A 21004-nucleotide genomic window follows, 5' to 3' on the forward strand; every position below is an offset into this window, starting at 1 on the left:
AACAGCAATTTTGCAAAAAGCAGCAATTACCAGTTGCTGATGATAATGATGCACATTTACATGGCCCCTTTCACATATTTAGGACATGCAAAAGCACATCACACCCAATTCATCACTGGAAATGTTTAGTTTGGCAGGCGATTATAGTAAATTTACAAGTACAGAAAAAGAAACAGAATCCAAGACCCTACTCAAAACCAGATTTTAAAAAACCTTGATGAACTTGCACTGCAGCTATCTCAGAAAATCTGGCACTCCCTCAATGGGGAGTACAATTGGTGAATGCAGGGTTTCAGAATGGGTTCATGAAAAATATTCTACAGCCATTTCCACTCATCTCGATTAGCTTGAGGAAGATTTGCTGTCATATGTGGAAGAGAACGAAAGACTCCTGGATTGAGCCTGTTAAATTGAGCCAAGACACAAGGAAGTAATAGAAGTTATCTTGATCTGTGGCATGGAAGAGGGGAAAATTAATTGCCAAATTAACACATTACAAGTAACATTTGCCAAAATGCTCACTGTTTAAAGGCAACATGAATGGGGCTGTCATTGCTGCCAAGTCACTAAGTGGAAGTGGATCAGGTTTCAACAAAATAGGAACGGCTATAGCTTATGATAAAAACATCTGGTTAAATAAGTACTACGCAAAAACAAACTATTTTTAACCAAAAAGCATCCCCTCCCCCAAAGTGCTGGCAGGCAGGCAGAGACAGTAACTGATTTGCATTACGTGAATTAAAATTAGTATTAGATTTATTGTCACGTGAGTGCAAGTTTACAAAGTTGCCACTTATGGTGCCATTTTAGGTAAAAAATACCTAGGTACAGAAGTTTAGGAATATATCAGAAAAATAAAGCAATAAAATGTTCAGCATTATAAACCTTCAAGTAGACAGTGCTGGGCCTCGCCTCCAGACTGTGTCAAACTCAACCTGGGGCTACCAGCTCTCACCAACACACATGCCAAACGGCTTCACTCGCAGCCAGGTTGGGCTCACCAACCCTGCAATGGCTCGACTCTGTCGCACTGATCTTCTGTGTTACACAAATTCGCTCTCCAGAAGGTAAGTACATTAAAGACAAAAAGTGAAAGAGAAACAATTAAAAGCAGATGGAGCAGACAGACTCCGGGCAGGAGCCCACATGCTCCACTGCCATCTTGACAGGTGGTGATTTGGTAAATGGGAAGGAACTTGGGCATTGGAGAACTAAGAAAGCTTGTCTGGTGTCCACCTGATCGTGAAGAGAAGGCTAAATGCAGGGCTGAGGAAAACAAAAGGGCAAAGGACTAGTACAGTAGCTCTTGCACAGAGCTGGCACAATGATGGTGGCCTCCTTCTGTGCACTAACTATTCTATTCAAAATGTTTCTTGAAAAGTGAGCAATGTTGCTTTATCCAAATTTAGTACCAATTTTTTAAAGTGAAAGTAATCAAAACTCAAATGCTGCAGATGCATGATCACAAGACACTTATGTGACATTTTTATGATTCCCAGGATGACCCAACTGTTTAAGAGGTAATGTAGTACACTTAGAGTCCAATCGATGGAGTAACATCGGAATTTGGGAAGCTGGTTTGTGCACAAGGTCCTAGAAATAGCAATGTGACAATTATTAAATAGGGGTCTGAAAGGGTCAGCATGGAACATTGTCAAAAGCACCACCCCCTATGATGTCTTATGTACAGATCAACTCAGGATTTTGAAAGAATATGACCAATCATCTGGTTGTCCTCAAAGACCCAGTAACAATGCCAATCATACAAATGTTTCCTGCCACTAGTTGCTGACATTCAATAACCTCAAGATCTAGTGAAAAGAAACTCTTACTAGACCAGGAAATGTTTTTTCTCAACTATACCTGCCTAAATAAGCCCTGTTGCTCCTCACGTTTTAAAGGTTTGGTCAGCAACTTCTTCATGAACAGAAACTCAGTCAGGGTGGTGATCTGGCCTATCCATCTCACAGAAACAAACAGATAATCTATTTTGCAATACTGGATTACGGTTGAATTTCGGTTTGGACAGAAAGGATAACATTGTTACTCTCTCAAATAGTGCCAATGGATGTTCTAGGGGCATGATTGAGTACCTTGTCTGAATATTAGCACCCGAGGATCAAAATATATAATTTGGACTGACATTCCATGCTACACAATGAGGATATCACTTTCGTTTGAGATATTAATTCAAGTATTCAACAGCCTGCGCAAGATGCACAGAACAGCTCATACTGCAATACTCACCTTGACCAAGATTCCTCCTTCAGCCAGGTGAGAGGTTTTCAAACAATTCGTGTGGCACCATTTTAAACCTAACGTGGTTGAAGTGTTTGTCTACATAACAGGAACTAGACTTAAAAATAATCTATTGGCGTAGACTGTTTGGGACAGATGGGATTTTATACAAATTCGAACCTATGTGTTCATTGCTGAAATCCTTTCAACCCACTTCACTTTCATTTCATGGAAATATTGACAAGGTATCATACAAAACAGCACATATTTGGTCTGCTAATTATTTAAATACAGCATTCTACTGTCAAAGTTACTTGTTACTAAGGCCGGTGGTTGCCTTCAGCTACCTCATAGAGGTGATCATTGTCTCTGTATCACCAATATAGGGCGGCACGGTGGCACAGTGGTTAGCACTGTTGCCTCACAGCGCCCGAGACCCGGGTTCAATTCCATCCTCAGGCGAATGACTGTGTGGAGTTTGCACGTTCTCCCCGTGTCTGTGTGGGTTTCCTCCGGGTGCTCCGGTTTCCTCCCACAGTCCAAAGATGTGCAGGTAAGGTGAATTGGCCATGCTAAATTGCCTGTAGTGTTAGGTAAGGGGTAAATGTAAGGGTATGGGTGGGTTGCGCTTCGGCGGGTCGGTATGGACTTGTTGGGCCGAAGGGCCTGTTTCCACACTGTAATGTGATCTAATCTAAATACCGCCAAACTGGGTGGCTGCTATAAAAGGCAGAACTCAAGATGATCTACCGTGAATACACATCCTGTTCACACAAGCCTAAACACACATCCATACTTAACAGTTATGCAGGAATGTGAATTCTTGGTATCGTCTTCTCATCCACCCCACAATCCCAGGGCTATCGCAGGCAAATATTACGTGGGTCTATGCCTAGCCAGGTCATACTGTATCATGCTTGTACTAACAGTAGTTCAACCCATCCTTCGAGATTTAAGGCAGTCAGTGTTTGAGGGAGTTTTTTTTGTAAATATATTTATTAGCAATTTTTTTAACTTTACAAACATATAAAATTATTGAAAAAATCACAAATATCAGTATAATAAAAAGAAACAAAAACACAAATTACAATACAACTACTACTAACTATTAACCTACTCTATAATACAAAGCAAACCCTAACACTGTGCAAAGCAACACCAAAAAAAAGCAAAAAAAACCAAAAAACACAAAATACAAAACAGCTATGCTTGGTGCAAGGCTCCCAAGCATTGTATACATACCTGTATTAACTCAGAAGACCCCCTCCAGGGCTCAGGGCTTGACAAGTCTAATCATGCTGGTTAAGCAAACGCCCTAGTTAAGATAACTGATAAATTTATATCCAAATAACTCAAGTAGGGCTGCCATGTCTTATAAAAATTGTCTGTTGTGTGGTGCACCATGTTTGTGAAAAAGTCCAAGGGAATGTGCTCCATAATTAATTTCTGCCATCCCAGCAAGCCCGGCAGGTTCTCAGACACTCAGTTCATCAGACTATTCTTCTGTACACAGTATGCAAGAATATTAAATAGTTTCTTCCCATGCCCGTCTAAAGATGGTTAATTCGGTAGAACTAAGAGGAGCGAAATCGGGTCTACTTTGACTTTCCCTATCTCTCCCGCCGCAGCACTCTAATAAACACTGAGCCTGTGGCACGTCCAGAAGCAATGGGTAAGAGTACCTACACTTATTTTACATTTGGGGCACATTGAAGATGCCCTTTATTTAAACTTTGCCAGACGGTCTGGTGCCAGATGAGCCCTGTGCAGAACTTTTAACACAGTGCATGTCCTGTTACAGATTGAGATCTTTCGAGCATTCTCCCATACGTTCTCCCAAGTTTCAGAAGAGATCTCCACTCCCAGCTCCGGTTCCCAGACCCCACACAACCGGTTAACATCTTGCCAGGCCCTGCCACCCAGCAGGTGACAGAGGGCCCCAACTGAAAGGGTGCTTGTGGAACGTAGCAGCAACCTCTTTGCATCGGGCCCACAGGGCTTAGTGAGAAGCGCAGACCTCCTCCCCAACCCGAAAAAAATAGAAAAGGTCCCCGCTGGGCAACCCACACTTGCGGCCCAGCCGCTCAAAAGACATCACAACCTCTTCCCCAAACAAATCCCCCAAACTAGAAACTCCTCTCGCTGCCCATAGTTTGAAGCCAGAGTCCATCATCCCTGGTCAGGACCCTGGCATGCCAACTATAGGTGTAAGTGGCGAAGTCTTGGATAAACAACCCTCACTCTGACGCATCGCCCTCCATACCTTGACTGTACTAATGTCAATGGGGTTCCGGCAGTGGTCCATAACTGTCCTCATCTTATCCATGAACAATAGGTTAATAAGATGGCACTTTGCCTGGGAGGACTCGATATCCAGCCATATTGAGTTTGGATCGTTACCTACCCAATCACAGACAAAGGACAGCAGGGAACTCAACTGATACCTCCGGATGTCTGGGAAATCAACTCCTCCCCCTCCTTGAGGCAACTGCAATTTAGTAAGTTTGATGAGGGGCCGCCCACGATGCCAGACAAAGGAACCAAACCACCCCATAAGCTTCCGCAGCGTTGATCTGGGAAACATTATGGGGAGCATACGCTTGGGATAAAGCAAACGAGGAAGAACTTTCATCTTAATGAGAGAAATTCAGCCCAGCCATGAAACTGGAAGAGCCTTCCATCTCTGGAGATCTCGCCTAATATTGTCGAGCAAGTGAGCAAAGTTAGTCCGAAATAACAGATCAAACTTGGGGGCAATAAAAATGCCTGGGTACCGGAACCCTGCCCGTGACTACTTAAAAGGGAACTTAGGGCCACCTTCAACTTTTGGCACATCTAAGGTTCCCCAAAGGCATAGCCTCCGATTTTGCAAAGTTAAACTTATTTCCTGAAATAGCCCCAAATGAATTGATACATTGTATCAGATGGGGGACAGAGGTCATCGGGTTCGATAAAAACAGAAGGACAACATCCACGTACAGTGTAATCTTGTGTGCCCTCGATCCCACTTCCGGAGCGGCTATGTGGATGTTCTGACGAATGGCCACTGCCAGCGGCTCTATCACCAACGTAAACAACAGCGGTGAGAGGGGGCAGCATTACCGACTACCCCGACCAATCATAAGATTCCCAGACTTCACCCCGTTGGTGATGACCACGGCCAGAGGGTGGCGATATAAAACCTCCACCCACCGAGCAAAGACTCCACCCAATCCGAAGTGCTCTAAGACATAAAAAAGATACGGCCATTCCACTCGGTCAAATGCTTTCTCTGCATCTAAGGAAATCACCAACCCCTGAATCGATCGTTGCTGACAAACTTGGACCACATTCAGCAACCTTCTCATATTATTAGAGGACCTATGGCCCCTTATAAAGCCTGTCTGGTCCTCCTTAATAATATGGGGCAACACCCTTTCCAATCTCAGCGCCAGGATCTTGGACAGAATCTTGAAGTCTGAATTTAATACAGAGATGGGCCTGTATGAGGCACAATCCTTAGGAACATTCCCCTTCTTAAGAAATAAGGAAATATTAGCTTCTCTCAAAGATGGTGGTAGGCATTCATGCATATAAGAGTGATTGTATCGACCCTGACAGAATCCCTATAAACTCCTTATAAAACTCACCCGGAAGACCATCAGGGCCGGGCGCTTTCCCACTCTGAAGTTGCCTAACTGCCTCCTGTATTTCCTGAACTGTCAAGGGGGCATTAAGGAGAGAAGCCTGTTCCACAGTTACCCCTGGGAGGTCCAGGTTCTTAAAAAAAGTCTCCATTTTAGCCCTCCTGTCCTCACAACCGTCAGACCGATACAATTCAGAGTAAAAGCTCCGAAAAGCCTCATTAATCTTTTTAGCATCGTATTTAAGGACCCCGGTGCTGTCTCTGATTGCAGTAATGGATTGGGGAGCACGCTTTTTCCTCGTCAGGTACGCTAAATACTTCCCTGGCCTATCCCCATATTCGAACAGCCTCTGTCTAGCAAAAACAAGTTCTTTCTTTGCGTTTTGTGTCAGTATTGAATTCAAGGCAGCACAGAGTGCCGTGATCCACTGCAGCTTAGTCACTGAAGGCCGCGCAAAATGTGCTGCCTTCGCGGCTTTCAACCGCGTCTCAAGTAGAAGCTGCTGTTCCTCCTCCTGTCGTTTCTGGCTAGTTGAATAGGAAATAGCTAATCCCCTAGCAAAGGCCTTAGCAGTCTCCCATAGCATGGAGGGACTACTAGCTGTGCCTGAGTTGATATTCAAGAATTCCTGAAACTCCTTCAAAAAGTTTCGAATCCTTAAGGAGAAAAGGGTCCAAACGCCAGTGCAGCAAACCTAACCTTTCACTCTTGGCCTTAACCTCCAAATATACTGCGGCGTGATCAGAGATAGCTATATTCCAAATTTTACAACCCATAATCAAATCCAGAAGGGCCGAGGGAGCCAGAAAGAGGTTAATCCTCGTGTGACATTTATCTGGGTTTGAAAAAAAAGGTGAAGTCCCTGCTGGTAGGGTGAAGAAATCTCTAAATATCCACCAGCCCCAACTCCTCGCATAAGTCAACCACCTGCTTGGCCTGCGAAGAAACAGCTGGGGGCCCAAAAGGCATCCTGTCCACTGTCGGATGCAAAAGATAATTAAAATCCCCCCCCCCCCCTGTTCCAAAAGCACTCAACTTAGAGAAAGCACTAATCAAAAGTTGGAGGGGATGCACCAGAGGACAGTAGACATTTAAAATGCCATTTTCCTCCCCATGTATCAGGGCCCCAAGTATTACAAACTGCCCCCGCTCATCTTTTACCTGCTCAAATAATGTGAATGGAAGATTTTTCTGGATAAGTACCGCCACTCCCCTACTTTTAGTAGTAAAGGATGAAAGGAATACCCGGTCATAACCCACCTGTTGTAATTTCAGGTGTTCCCCATCATCAAGATGGGTTTCCTGCAACAAAGTGATATCAACCCTTTCAATCTTAAGGCTAGAAAGCACTTTTTTCCTTTTAATAGGTGAATGACTTCCCTTAATGTTCCAGGTGCACCATTTAATAAGCCACTGAGCCATTTCCCCTTTCAGACACCCTTGAACCCCTCGGAGGGAGAACCCTGCTTACAAAGCGCCAAGCATAAGTAAATAAAGACTCATAGAATCGAAAAACTATATATACAAAAACTACTCTATCATAACTATAAACAACTATTACTACCAAAAAACTACAAAGAAAACCAACTATAGAACCTTGAATGGAAGACTCTTCCCCCTGCCCATAGGAGACCTCTTCACCCTACCCAACCCCTCCTTCAAACCTGGACTGTGCCCCAGCCTTAGGCCAAAAAAAAATCCTTAAATCAACAGAAAAACAGACAAAATCAGGATGAGCACTCCACCCATCCCTGCGTTCATGACACCCCCTACCTGTGACTAAAAGAGAAGCAGAACAAAAACAAAAAGGAGAGAGACAACAAAGAACATCCAAAAACTTTCCCATCAGAAAATCCAGTTATTCAAAAAAAGGAACAACTTATTCCCAAGTCTTTTCTTCCCTTTCCAAAAAGGAAATTATTAGGGAGAAAGAAAGGAATATAAAAAGGGAAAATATGGGGAAAAATAGAAAAGAGAACAAACATTAACCATATTCTTCAGGCCAATCCATCAATTTTAAAGTGTCCACAAAGCTTTTAGCCTTATCCCCCGAGTCAAATGTATAAACTGAGTCCTCGTGGCTGAAATGAAGTACTGCGAGGTATCTCATGGAGTACTGGATGCCCAGGTTCCTCAGCCTCTTTTTAACTTCATTGAAGGGCTTCCTCTTTCGGATTACAGCTGCAGAGAAATCCTGGAAAAACATGATTTTTGACTCATTGTACAGCAGTGCCTGCGGATCTTTTCCCAGGGATCTGGAAGCTACTATGACTTTTTGCTTGTCCTTATATGAGTGGAAGTGCAGTAGGACCGAGCGGGGATGCTGCACCTGCCCTGACCTGTGCACTGTAACCCGATACGCCCTTTCAATTTGAAGCCTGCTGGACTCAATGTGAAGGCCCAAAAACTTCGGCAGCCAGTTTTCAAAGAAGCTGACTGGCTGCTCACTTTCTTCACTTTCAGGGAGCCCGATAATTCGGAGATTTATTCTCCGACCTCGATTTTCGAGGTCGTTGATATGGTTTCGCAAGGCCCGCACCTCTCGCTCCAGCACCTGGATCCGACTGGATGAGGACTGCATCGCAGCTTCCGAGGCCTTAGTTCGACACTCCACTTCCTCCAGCCTCTCCCAGAGGCCCTGGATCTCCTGTTCATGCTTCTGCAGCACGGATGTGATAGGTTGGACCTGGCACGAATCTCCCTACGGATCTCCTCAATTGCAGCCGCAACTTTCTAGGTAAGTCTTTCCATCTCCGCAGCCAATTTCTGTGAGTCTGTCAGTTCCCTGAGCGGCTCAGGAGAGGCTGCTGCTGCTGCAGTCTCTGGTGGGGTAGGTGCTGCAGGGGAGTGTCCTCCCTGCTGCTGTTTGCTTGCTCCTTTTCCCTTTGGCATCCTTCCCATTCCCAAATATTAACAGATATGTGTTCTGTAAGGTTTTAAACTAATATTTCCACCATATAAGTTGGCCAGGGATGGCAAAAAATACCGGTATGCCTTGGCTGTTAGGCAGAACTGTCCACAGCAGTTCTGCAGAATCGCCGCCATCTTGCCGAGTCCCAAGGGAGTTTTTTGAATAGGCTCCATTACAATACCTTGCTGTGAAGTCTTTGAATTAAGCTGCTTGCTGAAAATTGAAGTTACAATGTTTGCTGTTCTTGCAATAAAACTAACTAAAAAAGCCACAGGAGTGGGGCTTGAGCCAATAATATTTGGGATCAGATTCAGGGGACAGCTATTTAGTCTTGAGATGAAGACTTTTTTTTATACAAGTTGTATCCTGAACTTTTGGAGTTCCTATTCCAAAGGACTATAGATGTGTCATTGTTCAGTATGCTCAAATGATTGATATATTTTTATATAGTAAGGAAACTAATGGATTTAGTGATAGAACGAGAAGGTGCAACTGAATTTTGATTTGACTGAATGATGGAGATTGGAGACGACAAATGGCCTACTCTCAGCTCCTGTTCGTGTTTTTCTGACTCACAAGAGGAGTGTGCCACCAAATAAGTTATAGTTAAGACCTCCACGTAAGGCTTACAATGCAATGCAGTTGAGGCAAAGGACTCACTGCAAGATGCTGCACCCCCCACCCTCGACTAATAGGATGCATTCTCTCTGTTTAGAGGAACTGGAAAGACTTCCCAACAATGGAGCAACCTGGTAACAGATTACCTGTACTCAGACTGGGATACCAGTCAACACTGTGACCACAGCCAAAGCAAAACACTGGATTCCCAAATTTAAAGAAAATGTGCATGTTCCATCAATGATTCAGAAAGCAGGGGAACAATCACAGTTACAGAATTCTATCAGTCAAACAATTATGAAATACTCTTCCATTTACAGTAGAATACCTAAATTTATTGAAAATCAACATTAGATGTAATTGTAAATTAAGATGGTCAATATTCTACCATTTACAAATTAACAATTACAGATCAAATTATCAATATCGTCTGGGGCTTTCTACCCACTGAAGTGAATGAATAGAGAGAAATTAATAATCATTGGATGGAAGCTCAGCAGATGAAAAGGTCAGCCATCAAAGTACATTCAGGAATGAGAAGCTTTGGATAACCCAACTGTTTGCCAGTCTTTGTCTCACACACAGTTCCTATTGCCACACTTTCACCTCATCTCCCCAGGATGCTAATCAATGTGAACATCTTTATTTCAAAACCAAAACAGATCTTTCAATACTGAAGGTGGCACTTTGATTGAAATCCATTCCCAATACTTCATCCACACACCTGTATTCTGAGCAGAGGTGGAACCAGTAGGAAAAGAAGACTATCAAAAGTTGGAGTAAGCACAAAACAAGCTAAACATTTTCACAAAGATCCAGACCCCCCCCCCCCCACTACCAAATAAAAATTCAGCTAGAAAGTTTCAATTAGAGACGTTGAAGGGTGATTCATTAACTGTCTGTGTTTAGAATACCAAAATATCAAGTTAACATTAGGCATCTTCAGCTGTGCAAAACTAGCACACTGGTCAGGGAATGCAATTACTAGGCTTAAGGCTGATTGTAATGAACCCTTCATTTTGGTGGCATCCTTTGTGCTAAAGCAGCTAGCATTCTGTGTAGATGAACATTCAGGGCATTCTTATTTCCAAGGGGTTATTACATTTGATTATTCAAAAAAAAAGTTCATTGAATGCATTTCTGCTTAGAAATGGTCACACCAGTAAAAGCATCCAATCTTGTTTCATCCGGGAGCTAAGCAGACTCCAGCTTGGTTTGTTTTATGATTAGGGTGGAGTTAGTTACAGGGCTTTCAATGGGTCACTTCAGAGGAGTTCAAAGGTGACAGAGATTGGAAGTCAGTTTACATTAGACAGAAATAGAAGCAAACTCTATGTTCTTAGTGCTGATATTAGCTGTTCTTCTGGGAAGAAATCTGAGCTATGTGGGTTTGTGCAGGAATGGCGCAGTGAGCAGTCAAATACAGTTGGATTACACTGTGCAGAGGATAAAGTACGAGGTACAAGTACTGTTGTCCCATTGCGCCCCTCCTTGAAGCAAAATGCTCAGAGACACAGAATAGTTTTACCTCCTTCATCTTTATTCTGGGCCCCAGAGGGAGAGAGAACGATCACCCATGTGCACAGGGACATGAGTTCACGGTCTTCTCTGGAAGAGCAGTTTCCTAATGAATTATATAGTCATTCTACAGGGAGGAGCATCCAGATACGGTTACATACATATTGATTGGGTGACTGTTACAATCAGCGAGTGTTAATAGTAAAGGTTAGGCCATCTGCTGTTACACAATGAATAACTGGCTTCACAATGAATACTTTTCACCTTGTTAAACTGACCTTACATACTGAAATATACCTCATCTTGTTAAATGGCTCCACATAATGAATGCTTTTCCACCTTGTTAACCTACTACCCTTGGCTCCAGCACTCCGTTGTTAACTAAGTTCTTAACATGCTCAGCTGAATATCTTGTTTCACAAAACTCTGAACTTGACTCTTTCCCTGCTTGCTTATACCCTATCCACATTCTCATTCCCTCCTTTTATCATTTCATGATGACCACGTAGACGGCACTACCAGCTTTCATAAGACTTTGACAGCCAGTATTTAAGTTATTGATACATAGCATACAATGATTATAACAACTACAAAAAAATAAAAAATTCCTGACCTCTCCGCCCCCACCCCACTCCAGCCTATCATCCTCACCTTGACCTCCCTCCACCTATCGCATTTCCAAAGCCCCTCCTCCAAGTCCCTCCTCCCTACCTTTTATCTTAGCCTGCTGGAATGCCCTCTACCGCATCTCTTCCACATCCCGCTCCTCCGCCCTTGAGCCCCGCCCCCAAGACAGAACCCCACTGGTCCTCACCTACCACCCACCAACCTCCATGTACAACGTATCATCCGCCGCCATTTCCACCACCTCCAAACGGACCCCACCACCAGTGATATGTTTCCCTCTCCTCCCCTATCAGCGTTCCGAAAAGACCACTCCTTCCATGACTCCCTCGTCAGGACCAACCCAACCTCCACTCCCGGCACCTTCCACTGCAACCGCAAGAAATGCAAAACTTGTGCCCACACCTCCCCCCTTATTTCCCTCCAAGGCCCCAAGGGACACCTTCATATCTCTTCCTGACCTCTCCGCCCCCACCCCACTCCGGCCTATCACCCTCACCTTGACCTCCCACCACCTATCACATTTCCAAAGCCCCTCCTCCAAGTCCCTCCTCCCTACCTTTTATCTTAGCCTGCTGGACACACTTTCCTCATTCCTGAAGAAGGGCTTATGCCCGAAACGTCGATTCTCCTGTTCCTTGGATGCTGCCTGACCTGCTGCGCTTTTCCAGCAACACATTTTCAGCTCTGATTTCCAGCATCTGCAGCCCTCACTTTCTTACAAAAAAACTAGTCTGTTATAGTAAATGGAATTTGAAGAATCCTCTCCAAGTGGGGGAACAAAATCTACCAGTAAAGTTCTTAAAACCACAGTCCTTTGTGACCACTCCATCCCCTCCAAGCAGAGTGGAAACGAGCCAGTTGTCCAAAATCTCCTTTAGTAAAGTCCAACCTGGAAAGTGAATTCAGCCTGTCCTTGCATCACTCCTCAAAGAAATCTGAATTTTTGGATAAGGGCAGTTAAATGCTTCTCAAAACTGACGAGACTTCCATCCTTCCAGAAATGCTTGAGGTGGAGGATACCAGCACATCTGAGTGTGCAGTAACTGCAGCTGTAGCAGCAGCATAGGTGAACGCAGCATTCTTTGCTGCTTCTGCTCGTGCTGTGTTGTTAAACTGAACAAAGCCAACTGGCTGTTGTGATGTTAACTTGATCAGTGAACCTTCATATCACTTCAATGGTTGAAAGACAGGTAAAGCTCACATGGTTTAATGTCCATAGGAAGGCCACTGACAGAAAGCATACTGACCTCCTCTTCACTGTTAACTTATTCACTTTTCATGGTCATGACAGGGGAACTGACTAAATCCATTGGATCAGGTTGTGGAGGGGTGGGCAGTGGTCCGAAGGTGTGCTTTACTTGTGAATGAAGAAACTCGAGAGATGATGTTATCTGCTGAAAGTATCTTTGCATTTCCCCTCTCATTCCTTCCATGTCAATGTGGTTATCAGTATGAAGACAGTAACACATTTAACTATACTACATTGTGCCTGCCTATTTCAACATTCTTTGAATTCTTGAAGTCTGTTACTCTGGTCATTATTTATGACATCATCAAGTTTTATACAGGCCATAAACCTCTAAGTTGTACTGCCTAAACAATTCAGTCAATTATAAACAACAATCAATGGTACTCGGGTACCTCGGGTACCTCCATTCAGGTTATTCAAAAATTATTTTCCTTTGACAAATGAATACCTGGCTAATGTGAAAGCTGTCAGGAAAAGTATTTAAAAAGTCTGGTACAGCAAGAAAAACAACAAAATGTTTTCCTATGCTTTAGCAATTGAAGAGGCAGTTGGCAACTTTGGGAGAGATCAACATTCCTTGAATTTGCAATATGAAGGGGGCCAATGAAGTCTTAACAATAATTAACAGAATTTAAGCAGCTTAGCCTCAAGCTATAGAGTCATAGTGTCATAGAGATGTACAGCATGGAAACAGACCCTTCAGTCCAACCTATCCATGCCAACCAGATATCCCAACGTGTCCCTGCCGACCAGATATCCCAACTCAATTTAGTCCCACCTGCCAGCACCTGGCTCATATCCCTTCAAACCCTTCCTATTCTTATGCCCATCCAAATGCCTCTTAAATGTCGCAATTGTACCAGCCTCTACCACATCCTCTGGCAGCTCATTCCATACATGTACCACCCTCTGCGTGAAAAAGTTGCCCCTTAGGTCTCTTTTATATCTTTCCCCTCTCACCCTAAACCTATGTCCCTCTAATTCTGGACTCCCCGACCCCAGGGAAAAGTTCTGATATTCTCTAGAAAATCTTAACAAAACATCAAACTCAAAATGCACTCTTATTTTTGTAAAAACTCTGCACAGCAGCAGCAGAGATATTTTAATACAAAACTCTCATCTGGCTAAAGCATGACCACTGACCCAGCTGTTTTTTTTCCAAACAGGCATTGTAGAATTTCAAACAAATCAGGAGCTCAAGGCACTCAATCAATTAGTTATAAGGTTACAAGTTTGATAATTTTAAAAGGACAATGTTGTACAATTTCAATCTAAAAACAAAATCAGTCCCACTATACAATCCACAAAACACATTGAATTGAGATCCTGATTCAAACAAGGCAAAACAATTACTTAAAAGGATTTTCTGAACCAGTACTTTAACAAACCAACATTTTTAAACATCAAACACTCTCAGCAGGGCACAATTTACATTGAAGCTTTCCTTTTTCAACCCAAGTATTAGTACAACCTTAATTTCAGCATTTTTTTTGCATCCTCTCACTGAAACCACACTTATAAAAAGAGAAAGCCCTCGCAGTGCACTCCAAGCCACTTTCCTCCCCCAGAACAAAGACTTGCAGAGTCTCAAATTTTGTCACTAGGGGACTTTAATCCCTTTCTCACCACTCCTCACTACGGCTCAAACCCCACTTAAACACAGAGAGCTCAAATGTTGCTTAAACACAGAGAGCTTGAATCCCAGTAATGCACAGAGGATCGAACCTCAATCAGCAGCCGCCCCCCCCCGGACTCAAACTCCAGTACCGCGCAGAGGACTTGAACCTCAATCACACCCACTCACCCCTCCTCCCCCAATGCAGCGCAGAGGACTCAAATTTTTGCCTGCAAGCAGAACTGTGTCTTTCGACTGAACTAATTACCAATCAAGGAATCCATAGAATAGAGAGCAATTGAAGAAGCGGACTGTCTCTGACATACAGGAAAATTGAGAGGGATCAAGGTTTAAAACCTTATCTTGTGGGTCTGTCCATCTCAAGACACTAATGTTCCGGGCGGCCGCTGACACTGCCCGATCATAACTACCCAGTTGGATCCTGCCGACTATACCAGTATTGCTGTCACGGGCATAAATCACAAAAGGTCCTACTAAAATGGAGGCACAAGTCAGACCACGACTGGAATACTGAAAGGCTTTGGTCTCCTTATTTTAGGCAAGTTTTGCAGCAAACCTTTTATTAACTGGCACCTATGGGACCAGGAGTATGTGGGTTGATCAAATATTCTGGTTGATCAAGAGGTCTACATAATCAAAGTAAAATCGCAAACACTAAGTAATAGAAACATAATGCAAGGAGTTTATACATCATCACAATACTTTATTTAATGCATAAATTACTTAAATAATAATGTAACTTTGCCTTAAATAAAAGTTACTGGTAGAGAATCTTCTCTCTTGCACCCTCAACTGATTAGTCTGTCAGTAAATGCAGTAAATTTCCTGTATTTGAAGAATATATTTTCCAGTTTATTGAGTATTAATTCATATGGTGCCAGTTAGAGAGTTATAGAGATTAACGAGGTAAAACTACACTCTGTCTCTGAGCATTTTGCTTCGAATGAGGGGGGAAGCGGGACAATAACACCCTCAATTGAAGCAAAACGCTCAGAGACGGTGTGTAGTTTTACTTCCTTCATCTTTATTCTGGGCTCTGGAGGGAGTGAGAATGATTGCCCACGTGCACAGAAACATGATTTCTTGGTCTTCTCTGGAAGAGCCGTTTCTTAATGAATTATATAATCGTTTTACTGGGATGAGCATCCAAATAAGACAACATACTGTGACTTACAATCAGCGAGTGTCAATAGCAAAGATTAAGCCATCTGTGTTACACAATGAATGTTTTAATCTTAACTGGCTTCACATAATTAATACTTTTCACGTTGTTAAACTGACCTTACATACTGAATGTTTCCAAAATTATTAAATGGCTCTACATAATGATTGCTTCTCCACCTTGTTAACCTATTACCCTCACCTCCAGCACCCTATTGTTAACTACAAGTACTTATCTGATCTGAATCATGCTCAGCTGAACCTCTTGTTTCGCAAAGCTCAGAACTCGACTCTTTCCCTGCTTGCTTATGCACATCTCACACGGGGTCTCAAATCCCATTGTGCAGTCTTTCTCCATTTAAACAACTCCTCTACTCTACCTGCCAAAATGCAAAACTTCATTTTCCCACATTATATTGTCAAGTTTTCATGCATTACTTAACCTGTCTATATCCCTCTACAGTCAAGAGAAACTGAGGACTACAAATGGAGATCAGAGTCAAAAGATGTGGCGCTGGAAAAGCACAGCAGGTCAGGCAGCGGCTGAGAAGCAAGAGAATTTCAGACATAAGCCCCGGGGGGGGGGGCAGGTAAGTGGAAGGAAAATGAACAGGTGGGACATTTGAAGAGGGTGGTGCTGAGTTGGAGAGTTGGATCTGGGATGGAAGGGGAGGTGAGATGAGGAAACTGACTATATCCCTCTACAGACTCCTCACATCATCCTCACCACTCGTCTTTCCAAATACTTGTGTCATGTGCAAACGTGGTTATTGTTCACTTTTCTTATCCAAGTCATTAAGACATACTTTAATGAATTATGGATCCAGCAATGATCCTGTGGCAGTCTACTAGTTACAGGTTACCTTTCTGAAAATGACCCCTTATCCCAATTTTGAGTCTATTAAGTAGTTAATGCTCTGTCCATGCTGATAGACTACCTCCAACACCATGGGTTCTGTTCTGTGGCTTAATGTGAGACATTACTAAATTCCAGCCACTGCTACCCACTTATTTATCCTAGTTCTTACCTTAAAAGAATTTAATTTATTTGTCTATCATGATTTTCTCCTTGTGCTGACTCTGCTTGATCGTTTATGTAATTCCAAATGCTCGGCTATTACATAATCTATAATAGATACCAACATTTTCCAGATAACAGACACAAAGTCTTCAAGATAACAGGAACAGACAGGATAGATGAAGACGAACTTCGCCTCAACCAGTGGAAATTCTGGAATTAAGGGGCGTATTCTGAGAATTTGGGACATACCATTCAGGAGAGATGTTAGGAAATAATTCTGCACAAAAGGTGGCAGGGGTTTGGAACTCTTCCACAAATGGCAGTGGATTCTAGATCAATTGTTAGTTTTACATCTAAGAAAGATAATTTTGTAAGGGAAATGAGCCAAAGGCAGGTATACGGAGTTGTGCCACAGATCAGCCATAATTGCACTGAATGGCATAACAGGCTCTGAGGGACTGAATTCCTATTCCTATGTTACTGTGTAATTGGCCTACTGTTATTTTTTTTTGTCTTGCTTTTAAAGTACAATGGTAGATTTCTAATTGTCTGGAACTTTGCCAGAATCTGAACATTCTTAGAGATTACTACAACTGTTTCTGTAATTAATTCATTAAATATTCTAGGATGCCACCCAGAGACATCATAAATTTGGCAGTCAACATAACATCAACTTCATCATTATTACCATTTTGACCAGCTTTTATGACAAGTGAAATGTTGTGAAAATAAAGTGAACAGTATAGTTCACTTTATTTTCACAACTGTCTTGGTATAGTTGGACACGTGCTGCACTTGAGAATCCTGTTCACTGCTTAGTTGTTGTCAGTCACTTTGGAGCTGAACTATTAGAAGCCAGTGAGAAACGTCTTCTCTCAAAGTTAGGAAATGGAGGGTGATTTCTTCATTGCCACATAATCTGAAGCAGATTGTGCACAGGAAGTATCTGAAGGCATTCAAAACTAACAACACATACAGACCACAGAGAGAGATGTGAGCAGCAAATTGACTCACTATTTGCTTTTTAATATATTTTTAAACTTCTTTCAAACTAAAAAGGGCTGAAGTACATAATCTAGGTTGACAAGTGAAAATGTCACTTAGTCCTTCACTGTCAGAGGTGCCATGTCAAAACAAAGCCCCACCTGCTGTTTAGGCACATTTCAGACAGGAGCTGGGCAGTTAATCTTGTGCAAACAATTCTCTTTCAATTGCTAAAGGAACACCACTGCCTGCAAGGTCCCCTCCAAGCTACTCACCATCCTGACAGGGAAACCACCATTCCTTTTACTGTCACTGGATCAAAAATCCTGGAATTCTCTCATGGCAACTGTAGGCCAAGGGAGCTCACCACCTTCAAGGGCAACTAAGGATGGGCAATAAATGCTGGCCAGCCAGCGACATCCATGACCCACGAATGAATTAAAAAAAAATTTACCAACGTGAACAGTCCATTCTCTCAGTCTGCCATTTACCAAGCTACACTCAAAGTTCATGGATCAGGGAAGGATGAAGAGGATTGCCTCCAAAAGTCCCAGAATTGCCCATGAAAACTGAAACACGGGTTGGCAAAGAAATGCACTCCCGCACCTAATATCTGTGGAAGGCAGAACAGCTAAGTTACTGCTGCTCCTTTCAGAAACCCTCATTCTCTTGCATAGGCTACTCCAGTTCAAAACCCATATTCTCCTCTCCTGTTCATGCTGCTCCTCAAGGTACAAAATCTATCAAGGGAGGAGCTGCAAGAGCAGCAAAGAGGAAATGTCAACTGTCATGGTGGTAATTAGCATACTGTCTGGAATACTTATCTGACATCCGAATTACTAACCCACTAATTTAAGTACTCACTGCCCACAATCTACATATTTGTACTTTAAATGTTGAACTAGATGAAAGTACAGATACTGCTGACAGCTGCAATGCTGCTTCCCTAAATGGTGAATTTCATAATGTTGAGGTTCACTGAAGGCAACTTCAACCCGATGGCTAGATCTTGTCATTACAATACATTGCAAACATGGTTGTCGATTTGAACGATGGGGGTGCATGTTGGAGTAGAGCAGGAAGAATATGGGGAAAGAAGGTAACCACATTGAGGGCAAGAGCCCAGTGCAAATCTACAAGTGGCACATTCCAGTGCTTCTGTACACACACTGCACTTGTTTCCCACACAGGAAGTTTCACACTGTGTCACCAAAAACAGCCAGCAGTCAATATGAATTTACTGTGTTCTCTGTTCAACAATTTCTGTTCTTGTCTTGACTTGATTGATAACAGGCTTCAACTCCCAATGCTGAAAATTAAAGTGGCTGTAAACACAATTTCAAACCTTTCAATTATACACTCACTCCTCGAGGGTCTGATCGACTCAACTGCCAGAAAAATACTTCTGCAGTTTGGTTCATGTTGTAAAGGTCAATCTGCTCATAACAATGCCTCACAAATAAACATGATTTAGATCAGATAATTCATTTAAAGGTTATTCTTTGAGTGATACCTCTTGAACAGAATAGAATTTGTCTATCCTTCTTTCAAATAATCTCACTGGATGATTTAAGGTGAAGCCTTGTGTTAAATATCATATAAATACTATCCAATTTGTAAAAAACAGGTGAGAATATTGGTGGAAGATATACCACGTGCCCTGCAATAACGAGCATCTGGATGAGACAGACAAGGTTAAAAACTAAAACAGCATATAAGCAATGGACCCCCTTTGGCTTGTTCAACATAATGGTGATATTTCCATTCTTGCCAGACCAACCAGTTCTTGAACAGAAAACGCCCCAGTGGCAGAGGGTGAAAATAGAAACTCGTGTCTGCAATTCTAATTAAATTGTCACCATCACCTTTAATAATCTAATGCAAAATCAGCAGTTCAACTTCCAGCTAGCATATGTTGTGAAAATTATATCGCTGTGTTTTTCTTTCTGACCTAGTCTTCTAACTGCACGGTGACTGCACACTGGATTGTACAATATACATTTACTTCAGAACAAGGTCTCTATTTTTTGTCTTCCTTTGAAGAACTTTGTTCAATACTTGCTAACTTTTAAGACAGCACGAACAAATTTTGGGATTTAGAAATTTAGGAATCGTACTTTAAAAAACTAACCATCCCCAATTCACAGTACTCATCAGCAACCCTGCCCTGGTGTGGAATTGTTTTTGAAGAAATCAAAGGACGTGGACATCACTGTCTTGGCCAGCATTCATTGCAAACACACACAACGCACTCTGGCTGCGGGATTCTAATATTCACCAGCGAGTGGCTTGGCAGCAGCATGACTGATTGAGCTGGTTGGATCGTAAAAGACATTGCTGCTAGACTGGGTCTGCAGCAGGGGGTGAGGCAATCAAGAGGATAAAGCATATTTGACTACATGATTAGCAACCTGCCACCTGCAGATACATCTACCCATGACAGCATCGATAAGAGTGACCACAGCACAGCCCATGTGGAGACAAAGTCTCCCCATGACATTGAGAACACCCTCAATTGTGCTGTGTGGCACTAGCACTGTGCTAAATGGGACAGGCATTGAAAAGATCTCGCAACTCAAGACTCTGCATCCATGAGCCACTGTGGGCCATTAACAGCAGCAGATTTGTACTCCAGCACAGTATGCAACCTCATGGCCTAGCATACCCCCCCACTCAACTATTACCATCAAGCCTGGTTCAATGGAATGCAGGAGAACATGATAGAATCAGCAGCAAGAATACCTAAAAATGAGACGTCAACCTGGAAACCACCAAACAGGACTACTCGCATGCCAAATAGCATAAATAGCAAATGATAGACAGAGCTGAGCATTCCACAACCAACAGATCTGAGCTCTTCAGCCTGCCACATCCAGTTGTGAGTGGTGGTGGACAGTTAAACAATTCATTGGAGGTGGCTCCACAAATATCCCCATCATCTTCAATGATGGTAGCCCAACACATCAGTCCAAAACATAAGCCTGAAGCATTTGCAGCAATCTTGAGCCAAGTGTCAAGAGGATAGCCTCCTCCAGTGGTCCTCAGCATTCCAGATACCAGTCTTCAGCCATTTGATTCACACCATGTGATACCAAGAAATGGGTGGAGGCACTGGATACTGCGAAGACTATGGGTTCTGAAAATTCTGGAAATAGTACTGAAGACTTGCACTCTGGAACTTGCCACTCCCCTCGCAAAGCGTTCACCACCTTAGTCACCTTCTCAAGGACAACTAAGGTCAATACATGCTGGCTCAACTAGTGATGCCCATATCCTACAAACGACAAAAAAAATGACAGCACGCAGCAAGAATTTGGTCTCCCAGTGCAAACTAACAAGAGTATGCAGCAAAACCCATGCTCCAGTTTAGAGTAAAGGGACAATGCACAGCAGCAACCTCACTCCAATATTGATT

General features: G+C 42.8%; 1 protein-coding gene across 1 annotated transcript in view; it reads right to left on the reverse strand.

Annotated features, from left to right (window-relative positions):
- capza1b (capping actin protein of muscle Z-line subunit alpha 1b) overlaps positions 1 to 21004 on the reverse strand; it is a 56214-nt gene that overhangs the window by 23078 nt on the left and 12132 nt on the right. The gene's annotated exons all lie outside the window — the stretch shown is intronic.

This window comes from Chiloscyllium plagiosum, chromosome 26 (assembly GCF_004010195.1).
Source record: "Chiloscyllium plagiosum isolate BGI_BamShark_2017 chromosome 26, ASM401019v2, whole genome shotgun sequence".
NCBI lineage: Eukaryota > Metazoa > Chordata > Chondrichthyes > Orectolobiformes > Hemiscylliidae > Chiloscyllium > Chiloscyllium plagiosum.